Here is a 14,017-nt window from a genome sequence, read left to right on the forward strand (position 1 = left end):
AGGTTTCGTGCTTATTGCCTTATCTTGCCTCGGCCGAAAAACATTTGAGAAAACTATTGTGCAATTCTGAAGTCTTGACCATATATTTTGACCTCAATGTTTTTTTTGTGTGTGACAAGTTTAAGTTCGCAGTTTTGAGAGGTAACCAGTTCAAGTTGGACTCAGTGTTATAGACAAGGGTGTTGCGCACTGTACATCTCGTTGGTGTGACCTGGAACTTAAAAATTAACTCTGGTAAAACAAACTCTATGAGCATAACTAAGAAAAGGTCACCCCTATAGAATTTACCTACCCATTCAATGGCTCCGAAGTGTCGCGAACAAATTCTATAAAATATTTAGGCCCAACTTTCACACATGTTGAAATGGTTGCCCATATTTCAACCACGTGCACCAAAGCATTCGCACAATTGTGCTTCCTCCGCAGAAAATTGTCCGCACCACAGCCTCACGTCAAATTAGCAGCATATATAAAACGCTTCGAAAACCCATCCTCGAGTATGGCGGTATAGTTTGGAACCCACATCAACAATATCTTGTACACAAATTAGAAAAAAAGTTCACAATAAGGCACTCCGTTTTATTTGCTCTGATTGATTGATTGCAGGGTTTAACGCGCCGATGCAACACCGGTGTTACGAATCGGTCTGCGCCGCCGTACTTTTCCGCATCACTCCTCGGCTGTGCGGCGAAGCCACTACGTGCGCATTTCAGCAGCCAGGCGCCACCTTGTCGGTGACTCATACCTTCAAACTTCGACGGTTGCCGGCCCGGATAGGCACTTCGCAACCCGTTCAAGGAGTCGGACACAGGGGCCCCGCGATCGCAGCGGAGTCCTCCTCTCTCCCCTCTCTCGGACTCAACGCGCACCGAGGCTACCGATTGCTTACGAACTCTGGAAAGAGCGTTGTGTGTGTCTGTGAAGTGTGTACCGTGCGCAAAATGTAGAGGGAAGGCTGTTTTGACCGTTACGGCTTTTGGGTATAAATGGAAGCCTTCCAAGCGCTGTAACCCATTCCTGTTAGAGGAGCGAATCCATGCTGTCACTCTGCTCGAGTCCTGTATTGTAACCTCGCCCGTCGGGGCATTGTTCTTTGGCTTCGGCTCACCTCTCGCTATGAAGTAAACAGTTACGTTAGCCTACGGCTTCTGGACTTCTTCACGGCTGCAACAGCGCGAGTCCTGTATTGTAACCTCGCCCGTCGGGGCATTGTTCTTTGGCTTCGGCTCACCTTTTGCTATGAAGTAAACAGTTAAGTTAGCCTACGGCTTCTGGACTTCTTCACAACTGCAACAGCGGCTGGCCGCTCGCTTCACCCCGCTACCACACGTATGCCGGAGGCTACGGAGCTCGGATCGGGTGCCCCCTCCCGGTCGCAACAACGGGTGTCAGCGCTGGGATAACACGGTCCCATCACCGGCGATGAGGCGCGTAGTAGTGGAGGGATCTGGATTAACTTTGACCACACGCGATGAAATCTCGTACACACGGGCGTTTTTGCTTTTCGCCTCCATCGGAAAAGCGGCCGCCACGGCCGGGAATCGAACCGGCGTCCTCGCGCTCAGCAGCGTTTTTGTTTATTTTAAATATTCTAGACACGACGGTGTAACTTCGCTACGCATTCGAGCACGAATTCTAAACCTTGTCGTCACGTCGTTGTGTTTCTGCTATGAAGTTCATGTACGTTTTATAACATGGAGCTATAAACATATGGAAAAGTGGTTACATCCAACCTCCACAACGGCGCTCGACAAGGGCTAATCATGAAAAACATGTAAGGTCATTTAACTGGCGTAAAAATACATTCAGGTATTTTTTGCCGTGGTGCATTGAAACGCGGAACGTATTAGTACCACCCGACGTTATCAACGCCCAATCGGTTGACTGCTTTGTCAACCACTTTGTAAAGGCATAATTGTGGTTCACTTCATTCCTGGAACAGTAAAGGCGTTTGAAAAATGTGTACAGGCGCCGTCAAATGTAATTGGAACATGGTCTCGTGAATTTACAAACATTTCTTCTTCCGAAAACTGCCTGGCTGCAATGGTGTGCGCTTACATAAGTCCTCGCAATAAAGAAAGCTTCCTATAAACCGGTAAGGGCTGTCATAAAGCCAATAAGACACACTGGTTTGTGATATTCACAAATCCTTGTTCCAATTACTTATGACGTCTGTACATTATTTCATCCTGTTTTTGTGCCTAATACAGCCGATATTGCCTAATACCGCCGAGAAGCAAGCAGGTCGTCAACTGTTATTGCATGCATGCTTTTGATTTTACACGTTATCTCCTTGTTTTACCGACGATGTGTAGCGTTTAAAAGTGTCTCACCGTGTTGTGTGTGTTAGAATAGTCTGTCCAATGTTATTATAACCTTTTTTTTCCCTCAGCTGTGTGGTAACTGAACCGTACAACTGAGAAAGCGCATATATATTTTTTTGCGTGCTTTGGAAAAGCAATAAACATTTTGGTTAATTTCATGCTCAGCTTGTTTGCGTCATCTGTACCGTTATTTTTTAATTTTTCTGTGTCATATAATAAAAAATTTACTCCAAGTATCATTTCAATATCAATAATAAGGTGTGACGGTATATATCCAACCTAACTTCCTACGTCAAAAGCTATGCACACTCGCCTATACCTTTTTTTATAAAGGCGATAGCAGGCGCAAACAATGTTTTAACTGTCAAAAACAACCTCTTAATGAGAGTTGTCCGTGTACTGACAATTCCGGAAACGCAAGTATTCCTCGTGTGAAATGCCCTATGAGAAGCTAGCATTCCCGACCAGTTTACCTATGAGAAATTGACCTTTGAAGAATGGCCTTGTGACGAGTGGGACAATACCCATACGCGTCATTATTCGTAATTGTGTATACAGCCCAGTAAATTTCAGGACTTTTCCTCCTTCAGGAACGCGTTTCCGTGTCTAGTGTCACCGTTATGGACGTGGCAAACTCTGATGTCCAAATTATGTACACTTTATGTACAGGAATATAGAGCATATATACAAGACTACTGAGGTAGCGCGCAGCGGGTCCTAGAAAGTGCTTGCCGGGGTCTAACCGGCGCCCGGGTATGTGCCCGCGACCTGCAGCATGTTGGACAGCAAAAACCATATTGCTCTCAAAGGGCCAAACATCATGCTTAGCCCTTCGAGAGCAAGAAGGGCCAATCCAATTCAACTGGGCTCAACCCATAATAAGGCAAGCTGGGGCCCTTGACGTTTTCCTGCATTTTCTAGATGACGTTGGACCTAGTGTGCCCTCTGACTTTAACTCAGGGAAAAAAATAACGGGAAAAAATTCGACCGTTCGACCACCAAAGCAACCTTTTTCGCCCGGCCAACAACGCATCTCTACCCACGCTTCGCTATCAACATGCCGCGTAACGGCTGTTTGCCAGTGCTTCGCCACAGCTGCCTTATCATTCGCAGTCGGCTGCTCAGAGCTCGACTATCGCGTTGCCACGAAGAAGTCGGCTCTTTTCTTTCTACATTTATACTTGATAAACAAACGTTGGTGCTGAAGCTGGGAATCTTAAAAACTGAACTCAATGCGGCACGTGGTGGCCAAAGGCAGTACTACTGGCCATGCGCCAGAAAGCTGGACATGTTTTCTTCATTGAAGGATGCATGGTTTCTTCTTCCCCAGGAGTTGGAGCTTCGCACAGATAGTCCGTATTGACGGAGGGGGGGGGGGGGGGGGGGCAAGGTTGGGGACAGTTGCACCCATAGTGCGGTCATGTCTAGATTTAAGGGACCCTGCAACACTTTTTTCAACTTTTTTTCGGAATCCTATATGCTTGCAGAACGTAGTCACCCAGCACGCCCAGTACTTACATTGGATGGATTGTAGGGTTTAACGCGCCGACGCAACGTAGGCGATGAGGCGCGCCGTAGTGGAGGGCTCCGGATTAATTTTGACCAACTGGGGATCTTTAACGTGCGCCGAAATCTCGTACACACGGGCGTTTTTGCTTTTCACCTCCATCAGAAAAGCGGCCGCCGCGGCCGGGAATCGAACCCGCGACCTCGTGCTCGCCCAGTACTTACATTAGGGAGTCGCAAAGTACCTCAGCCAAAAACTGCTGCTCTGTGCCCATCAGATAACTTGTAAACTCGCTCAAAAGATTTCTCTCTCTTTCTCGGTCTTGACGTTCTTCGACGGTTCGAATTTTTTTTTCCATTTATTTTTCTCAGACACTGCCTAAGAGGGCACCGAGGCTAAAGGCAAGAAATGCATGACGGGGCCTCGGTGCCTTTACACGATTCAATACATACATTCAGAACATAAAGAACCGTTCAGCTTCGCGGTTTTTTACATCGAAAGTAACCCCATAAAAATAATGCAATAATAGACAAATACAATGCATATACAGTACAGATTGTACATGAACTGAGAAACCATGAACTCAGAACTCTGAACATGAACTCAGAACTCAGAAATCAATAAAGAAACATGTATTCAGAAGCAGCATTTTCACGATTAGGGCTTGTAGCGGCTGTTGGCCAGTTTTTCTTCAGTTACAGCAATGAACGCTTTCCGATAGCACCTTAAAAAAAGCCACAAAACACAGCAGAAATGGAAGGCGTATCAGGTGCGACTAGCGAATCACGCAGTGCCGCTCCGTGCTGGCGATAACTATATATTTTTCGCAGTGGCTCCAGACGCGAAGGAAAGAGTGAAGGCGCTTATCGAAGCCCAGAGGTCCCCATTCGAGGGAAAACCGTCTGTTTTTTGTTGTAGTAGGAGTGGTTGCCTGGTAAAGAAAATGGCCGGGAAACAACTACGGAGACGCGTTGCGGAGTGCGCGCGCGATCCGACGAGGAAGCGTTCAAGCGTTCGTTGTTTGTTCCATGTTCGTTCCCTTCAACCACGCTCAGCGGCCGTGTTCTCCACGTCACGCGGAAACCCGGTTACGTTTTATCGCACAAATAATAACATTTGGCATACAATTATTTATTCCATCTAAGGCGAAAAAAAAAAAACATCGTTGGATACTTCACTTTACTATTGAAGAAATAAGAGAGCGCATGCATGATAACTGAGCGAACTATATAAACAATGAAACGGGACAGCGGAAACACCAAAACGCAAATTTAAGCGCACACTTGGCCGCAAGCATCAGTATACAAACCACAACCCAGTTTACACAAGGATGGTGTAGAATGAAAAAAAAGTAAGAACAAAAAGAGAATATACAAACCAGATAAAACCATGTCGAGATAATCTGGTCAGTCAGTTGTCACACTGCAAAAAGAACTGCGCTCCCCAAGGCTATAAAACGTAGGGACATCTGTTTGCAAGGACTCGTGATGTTTTTCATTACTTGCGTAATTTACCGAAATGCTAAGGTCGCATACCTTCGTTACACTTGGTTTCTTCTTTACTGAGCGCGCTTTGGGTAAATCACATTAGCAGCACACGAAGAGGGAACGGAAGGAGAGAGAAATTATTCGTCAAAGGCAATCATTCATCAATATATAACGAGTGTGCTTAGTCCTCATCGCCGGACAAACACATGCTGGTTTCCCGCCTCCGACAGTGGGTCTTGCTGCTATGCTGGTTTCGCCGACGTCTTGTTCGACATGCTTCCGCCGCTTGCTTCGCTTGCGCCTGATGTCTTAGTCACCTCCGATGTCTCATTGTCGTGGGTCGGATTGGTTGTGTGGACGCTGGACATCGTGTGGAGCGTGGCGTGCGATTTGTTGGGCTTCGCCATGGTTGCATCTGAAATGAAGAAATTTGAACGGTTACAGCACAGGCAGTGGGACTGCGCGGACCGGAGGGTGTTGATTAAGAACAAGCGGCGTGCTCTACTATCCCAATGCAAACGCTTTCCGACGTAGCCTTGGGCCAACGGGTTTGACTTTCTTTTATATATGCGAAGTACAACTTAGAGAAACCCTGCATGTTTTTTGGTGTCGGTTTCTTGAAGCCGACTCGGCTGTATACGAGCGCACCACTCAAGTGCTATGACGAAGATCCGCCGTTTCGCCACTCCTTCCCAGCTCAGAGACGAAACACTGGAAACCCTCAAAACCACAGCAAGAAATAATGCTCGCACTGAATATCACAGAGCCTTTTGACATCACTCTCTGGGCCTTCTTGCAAGGTCGCGTCTCCACCAACTGCGGCGAACGCATCCTCCTCCTCATCATCACACCATTCATCATCATCATCACCCCACCACCACCTCCACCACCATTATTAACAACAACAACAACAACGACAACAGCCTGTTTAGGTCCACTGCAGGACGAAGGCCTCTCCCATTGACCACCACCCGCTCCTATCCTGAGCTGCCGGAGTCCATTCTTGGCCTCCGAATTTTCTCATTCCGTCTCTCCATCGAGTTAAAGGAGCCATGAAGACAAATTACAGGTTGGGTTTATTAGAAAGACTGCTTAGTCCCGATAACAATGATAGCAATATCATCGCAATCTTCGAACAAATAACGGAGATGTTAAAGAAAATGTGTGAAGCAGTCGCGACCCCCTAGCCAATTACCCGCAACTTTTCTACGACGTCACGGAACCTTGTTTGTTCGATTGGCGGCCGCCTAACTGACCTGTCGCGACGACACATGACTGGACGTCTGTAATGGGGCCTCTGGTGCCATTTGACCGCATCACTTGAATGCTAACGTGCAGTTAACGCACTGAAACTTATGTTTTATTGTTGTCCCGTATGACGTGATTCTTGCTCATAACACGTCACTGTGACGCTAAATTTGAAAGTTTTTATATACTTCTTGCTTTTTTTTTTAAAAAAAAACATCTTTTGTGGCTGTAATGGAGCTGAGTGAGATACTGAATCCTACGTCTTTCAAATTACACGAAGTTGTATTTTCTCTTCATGGCTCCTTTAATGGCCCACCCCTTCTTCTGGTCCCGTCGCTCGGTATCCATTCTGTTGTCCTCGAGATCACCTGTTGTCGGTTCGTCTCCCCACATGGCCAGCCCAAGTCCACTTCCTCCTCTTCTTCGTAATTTTAACTATGATATCCTATACTTGATTTTGCTCCCTGACTCGGAATGCTCGTTCCCTGTTCCTGAGTGTTACCCCTATCATTATTCGCTCCATGGCTCGTTGCGCCGACCTAAGTTTGCTTTTCAGTTGTTCAGTAAGGCGCCATGTGTCAGTTCCTTACGTCATGACCAGTAGAACGCATTGGTTAAATACTTTTCTTTTTGGGGACAGAGGTAGCTTACTTTCGATTATTTGTGAATGTTTGCGGAGTGAGCCCCAACCCACTCCTATTCTGCGCCGGATTTCTTTGTCGTGGTTGGGGTCAGCACTAACCATCTGTCCGAGGTAGTTATAGTTCTGTACCAGTGTTCCAGTATACCTATGCTGAAGAGGGCGCTTTCAGCATGCTTATTTTTCTTTACCTTAGATTTACTAATATATTTATTTTTAACCCCAGTGCGAAGTTTTTTGATTGTAGATGTTCAAGCATTCCTTTTCTAACCAGCCGCACGGAAATGATAGGCATCGGACATCTCTGGTGTATACACACCCCCTATTACTCCCACAGCAACCTCACAAGTATTTTTGCCATTACTCCTATTCAATATAGCTATGAGAGACCTACTCCCGCTTCTCGCTGCAATCCTCAACTTACGTCATGCGATGTGCGCTGACGACGTCACCAAGTTGTACGTCCCCACCACGGCTCGCCCGTGGAGCCCAACAAGACGCACTTCACGAAGCCACAAACGTCGCCCAAGCATGCTGCAAGCTAGAGCTGTGTTTGTGCCTTCTTCTCCTTTTTGTCTCGTGTTGTTTGCGCCGTTACCGGGAATAATGTACCAACTCGCCCAATCGTCCCTTTTCGCAAGTTAGCGGACCAGAACGCGCCCCAACAAACTGCCCCTCCTCACTACCTGCCCTTGCGAGAAATAAACGGATCAAATCACCTATTCCGAGTTTACAATCAGCAACCAACTATACAGTTAAACCTGGACGTAACGAACCTGTATGTAACGAATTCCTGGATTTAACGAAGTTTTCCAATTACCCAGTGCCAGCCCAATTGAAACCCATTGCGTCCTCTGTGTAATGAAGGTGTTGCGGCGCTTAAACTTGATGTAACGAATTCGCAACGCTGATGAGCCATTGTTTTCTACGCTTTTTCCGAAAAATAGGCTTCAGAAAGGCACTAATTTAGCGAATTTCGCCCTCACCGCGGACTATACCGTGCGTTTCCATGTGCAAGTGCGGTGACGGACAGGTGCTAGGCCTGCCTGTCGGCGTGTATAGTCGCGCGTCTCTAGTGCTATGTGTGGTGTCTGTTTGTCGGTGCATGATTATTTCTGCTGCCAGAAGATGAAAAGTTTCGCCTTCCGAAGACAAGTTCCCAATTTTAAATGCCGTCTTCGCCGGTGAGAAAGAACGTCGCCGCCCGCTACAGTATACCTCAGCTAGCACCCCCTGATCAATTTGGAGTTCGGAAAAGAGCGTGAAGTTCGCGAAAAGGCGTCTTTTCACGATAAGTTTAGTCCTGGAAACGCGTTAAGTCACCTGAAAGTGTCAAAAGCCAACGTGACACTTCAGTTACGTTTGTGAATACGGGGGTCAGAAGTGACCTCGCGTCTTTGGAGTGTCGTTCACTGTCTAACTGCTAGAGGTAAAGCAGCAGACGGAAATCACGCCGTTAATCACTGTGAAATAAATCCTTGAAGGGTAAGCTCACCCTTGCTGATGTCTAGCATTTTGGTTTCGTTTTCGGTTCATTTCGGTTCGGTTCATTTCGGTTCAAACGACAAATTTCAAATTTTCGTCAACTTCGTTATGTCCAGGTTTAACTATATACCCATCGTGTTATTTACCTGCTCAAGGTGGATAACAACAATGTAAAAAAGAAATCGGGCGGGTGGATAACGATGCACTATCATCTCCTCTCTGCGATAAACGTACAACTGTTGCCGAACACAGAGACGTGCTCACGCTTAAGATATATAGGCCCTTTATGCGGTGGTCAATATACGTCAGCACTGCCTCAGTATAGCACTCTGCCAAGAAAATACTCCATTGTGCCGGACATCATGCGATAAAGCTTATATATTGGCACGCGCTTCAAAACATGCCACGAATATATAGGAAAGCTTCTAGAAATCAAAGTTGTTGCAAGTTGGATCCCCGCATGCGTGCCCTCGTCGTTTCGTCCTTGTCTGTATTAGCGCTATTTTTTGTTATAAGCTAGATCTACGCAATGCCACGGGGCGAGTGTAAGCACTGATTCTCTGTTTGATCGTGCGCTTTAATTCCGACATGTTACAACGATCACGGACATGGTGCGGCCAAAAAGGCGAGCTCGACTCACCCCTCGGCGGGGATGCACAGAACAGCACTTACGAGAAGGAACATCCCGGGTACCGGATTTCACGGGTGCGTATCTATGGGCCGGCACGCCGCTCGAGGTCAGCTCGGGAGACTTGCTCATCACCGTGAACACCGCTGGAACACAGTTTTGAATGAGGTTGCGACCACGAGCAAGAAAGATAACAGAACATTACCCCTGAACATTACCCTTGAAAATCGATAGGCCACCGCATATCCACGACATCTAACTGGCTGTTTCTAATCCGTCCATTTCCGTACCCTCGAGGTGAATGTCGTAGCTTTTCGGAGGAAGTTTCAAAAATAATTCGCTTTTATAGTGTTTTGTACGGAATTAGAAGAGGCTTTCAGAAATATTGAACCTCAAATCCCACAAAGTTGAATCTCGTTATAACGAAAACTGATATAGCGAATTATCGGCTATGGCGAACTAAATACAGACTTTGGTTGATCGCGCTTTATTTCAATGACACTTATACTTTTATAACGAAAATGAAACCGCGAGATCCACATGATATCGGATATAACGACGAAATATTTTACCAGGAGGCTGAGAAGCTAATAGAAAAACTGCAGAAGTATAAAGGCCCTTTTGTCCGTGGACACTGTGGAAAACTTCATGCTGCTCAGTGCTGTGCTGATAAGATCACATTCTTCATCAAATAAATAAGGACGCAGTTCCTGTTTTGTCAAGTAAACTCGGTTCTGATATAGTTTCACGTACTCACATTGCGGTTCATTCAGCTCGAAATGCAACAAGGAGAAAGGTAATGGGTTACCTAGCGGAAAGTGGATTCGAAGCCTCAAAAAATGCATTTTTGTATCAAGTACTTTTGCGTGAGCCATATTGTCGATTTGTTATAGCCGATTTTTAGCTCTACTGTTGTAAAGAATATCGGTTATAACGAACTAATTTGCTGTCCCGATGCTACCTAGTTATAACGAGGTTAGACTGTGTTGAATGTACTGCGCTTAATATACAACGGTTGCATTCCCGGTTTTTATCACAAGCCGTCGCTGCATACGCTTTGTGACACTGTATCTACAGAAAAGAAAACTCGAAACGAATAAGGATTAGCGTGACGAGAAAATTACAGGATGTTCGCCTGTGGGGGTGAAATAACGCTATTATCGCTTTGCTAAAATAAAGCCACGTTACTTTGTCACCACTCGTGCTCCCATATCCTAATTTTCAATTTTCAGACCTAATGTAGTATTTCAATTTTTCCATTCCAGTTGATACATTCCAATTCGCGTGATATATTTTGCCTCAATTAAAGTTTTCCAAGAACTGCATTGCTAAGTTCCTGGCAGCTAGGCTAAATAAAAAAAAGGTTTACAGGCAGTGATCTGTATATTTTATTTTCGTTTTGTGTCGGTGCGGTATTTTCGTATTCCTACCGTAGTTGAATACGAGAAGCGCGAAGCGCAACTGAACATAGGAGCGCTTTTCTCTTGTCAGCCGGTTTTCTTCGAAGTTCCGGTTATCGCGGCAGTCTATCAGTACGATTGAAATAGTCCTGAACGCGGAAATATTATTTTCTCACCTGTCATTTACCGAGCTCTTCCAGTGCATTGTTTTCCCTGTTTTATGATCGAGGGGTTCCGAAAATCGAGTCAGCGTCTATAGCTGATGTAGCCAAGGCGGGGACGCGTTGGAGATAATCGGGGGTGGATCAGTGTTTCCCGAATGGATATATAGGTTGACCTGGAATCCTTTCTTCCGTGTGTCGGAAGAAAGAAGAAGAAACACATTTACTTAGGAACAGAGTTAGTTGACGATGGTGGCCGCCGTTTTGGCGGCGATCGCGGCTGCCCGGGCGACCAGTGAAGCTTGAGCCTCCTGGTCTGGGCAGCGCAGCGCCTCCTCCCACTGCTCACATGTGGTTATGTTCGGATGAGGATCTCTCGGACGTCGCCACATAAGGTGCTGAAGGGTGCCGAGGGGCTGGCAGGCTGTACAGTTAGGTGAAGGGTATAGGGCTGGCTGAATTAATTTAGCGGGATTGGGAAATGTGCTTGTTTGCAAAAGGCGCCATGTATGTTCTTGATGGATGGTGAGTTGCGTGTGAGCCGGGGAGTGGACACGGCGAGAGAGGCGGTAATGGGGGGTAATTTCATTGCACGTGATCCTCCGATCTCTAGAGGATCTGGCGCCATGGTAGCGAAACGAGCTGGGCCCGGCTCGGATGGTGGGTTCTCGAGCCATACTGTGGGCAGCTCGAATAAGCCCCCCCTGTTGAAATCATCGGTGTGTCGGAAAAATGTGCTCGACGCCGTGAACCGTGATAACGAGCTTCTTTCGTGCACTTTCTGCCGTTCAGAGGCCGGCGCCACCGTCATTGCGTGTTCTCGTGAAAATGCCGAAGCAATGTTGAGAGGCCGTCTAGGTCCCGTGCCTATTTATGAACACCGACTTGATTGGTTGATTTTTGCTCCTATATATGAGCTGTCAAACGTGCGATATTTTGAGGTTTCTTCTCTGTCTCAGTTGTGGGGCCCCTTTTGGGTGCGTATTTTTGTGAATAACAACCAGTGCTTGGATGTCTTGAGAGAGGAGAGAGAGAGCCTCGCTTGATGGATCGCTGTTCGAACTCTTGCATGTTATGTTATGTTCTTGAATGTACTTGTAACTAATTGTAAATATTTCAGCAAACCGTCGTCTGCCAAGCGCCGAAGATCAACCAGCCATCTTCAAATCATCGTCGATCGATCCTCTCTCAAACCTTGCATGATTCGGCACTTCTGCTCGTTAATTTGCTCAATGTGGCTCGTAATAACGGGTAGCTTTCGAAACGTAGCACGAGCTTAATCTTGTCGCGGGCTATCTTAACTCGTTCGTGCAGTAAGTTCTTCCCGGCGTGCTTGCGTAGTCTTCCAGATTTTGTAGCACCATGCCTAACACGAATCTGCAATCTCGGAGACCAGTAGCACAGCACACTAAATCAAAACTGGAACCACCTGAGTCAGCCCACAGCTCCTTCCGAGATAATTTGTTGACTTTTCGGCACTTCTTTGGGTTTATAGTTATGGTGTACGATTATGAGGAAATTATTTCTGTGCCGCTGTTAGCTGGGAAGCAACATGCATGAAACTTATCTGTTGTGCAAGTCAGATCGTTTAGCAGCTCTGGATTTACGGGAAAATGCGGGGCAAAGATTTAGTTATTCCTGTGCAGATCTGTTTAGTGTCTCATTAACAGCCAGTCTTTGGCCAAATCTGGAGAAGTAAGAGATTATTTTTGATGGGGGTGACAGCGAAGGAAGCTCGACGTTTGAAGCTGAGTCGCAAATCGTAGGAAGGCGTCAGTTGAACGACGGGCGCGAGGGCCATAGTTCGTACTAAGCATACACATCAAGGCTCATTATTTCAGAAGTTTTGTCTAGATTTAACCGTCCATATTTTTTTTATGGTTCCTAGACTAGTTTTACCACTTCTTTCAAAGAAGGGTTAACCATGCAATTGGTTCCCCGATTTTCTTTACACATCTAAATTACTTCCCTGCACTAACTTTTTCTGTAAATCTATTGTGAGTTAAACACATATCGTATGGAATTGTTTTGCTTGAATCGACTCCGTTACCCTCCATTCTCAATAAACGTTTTCAGCAACAGCAGCAAAAACCGGGAATGGTTCGCACATTTTAGATTGCTGTTGGAACAAGACTGCACCAATGGGGACGCCTAAAGTACACCCATATGCATACGACCAAGGGCACAGCGAATGAATGACCCGTGTTCTTGCGTACCGAGTCCGACGAGCAGAGAACCTAACACCACCAAGACCAGTACGACGGCCTTCGCGCTGCCACCACTCTGTTCATCTCTGCGTTGTAAAAGAAAAAAAAAAGTCAATTACAAATGGCACCACTGAGTCGATTCTGATTACTTGTGCTTTACGAACCGTGCTGAAAAATTCACCGTAAGTTACCAGTTATTTAAAGCCCAGTGAATGTGTCCACATTTTGCAGCGAAGCTGTCAGCCTCACGTTGCTACGAGTTTTTCGCGGGTATCCGTGTGCAGAATTAGATGGACGCGAAGAAAGTGAACGCGGCACCACCGCTCACTTGCTTCTGAAGAGCAATAAAACAAAAATCAAAAATCAACAGACAAACCCACGGAAAAATGAACGAAACACCTAGCTCTTTATTGGCCTGCCACGCGAACACCTAAAACACGAAATCTTCAAAAACACTGCGGTTGATTCCTCTGTCATAGGAATCAGTAAAACCCGAAAGTGAAATATGCAGTGCAATCAGCAGCTGAGCATGATTTACGGGTCGGCGGCTGTCTTGTGGGTGGGCTTGGCGAGCGACGTCCTGCTGGCGGGTCGCTTCGGCAAAGGTGTACTGTCGTCATTTCCGTGACGGATATGATGTCAGTGAAATCTTGGTGTATTCCGGCATAAAACACTTTCTTGTTAAAATATATAAAACCAGAAAATGAACCCCAAGTATAACGTACTCTTTAGTACTAAAGGTTGCTTCCCCGCAAGAAGACCCTGTGTGCAGGGGTGCACCCTTTACAGGCCGCTTGCTTCGTTGTGCTGGCGTCACTTCTGTGACGGATATGACGTCAGCAAAACCTTCGTGTATTCGGGAATAAAACACTTCTGTGTTAAAAACACGCCCCGAAAACGCGCACAGCCAGCCGTCGGTCGGTCATGTGG

General features: G+C 46.4%; 1 long non-coding RNA gene across 1 annotated transcript; it reads right to left on the bottom strand.

Annotated features, from left to right (window-relative positions):
* Positions 1 to 4,199: 4,199 nt before the first annotated feature.
* LOC144174020 (uncharacterized) lies at positions 4,200 to 13,166 on the bottom strand. The gene is made up of 3 exons (XR_013323417.1): positions 13,097 to 13,166; positions 9,364 to 9,465; positions 4,200 to 5,733 (listed from the first exon to the last, which is right to left on the bottom strand). It is a non-coding gene; the product is annotated as an uncharacterized LOC144174020 (long non-coding RNA).
* Positions 13,167 to 14,017: the final 851 nt, after the last annotated feature.

Source organism: Haemaphysalis longicornis, unplaced genomic scaffold (genome assembly GCF_048455015.1).
Source record: "Haemaphysalis longicornis isolate Haplotype H1 unplaced genomic scaffold, Haemaphysalis longicornis Haplotype H1 scaffold_3, whole genome shotgun sequence".
In the NCBI taxonomy this organism is placed as follows: domain Eukaryota; kingdom Metazoa; phylum Arthropoda; class Arachnida; order Ixodida; family Ixodidae; genus Haemaphysalis; species Haemaphysalis longicornis.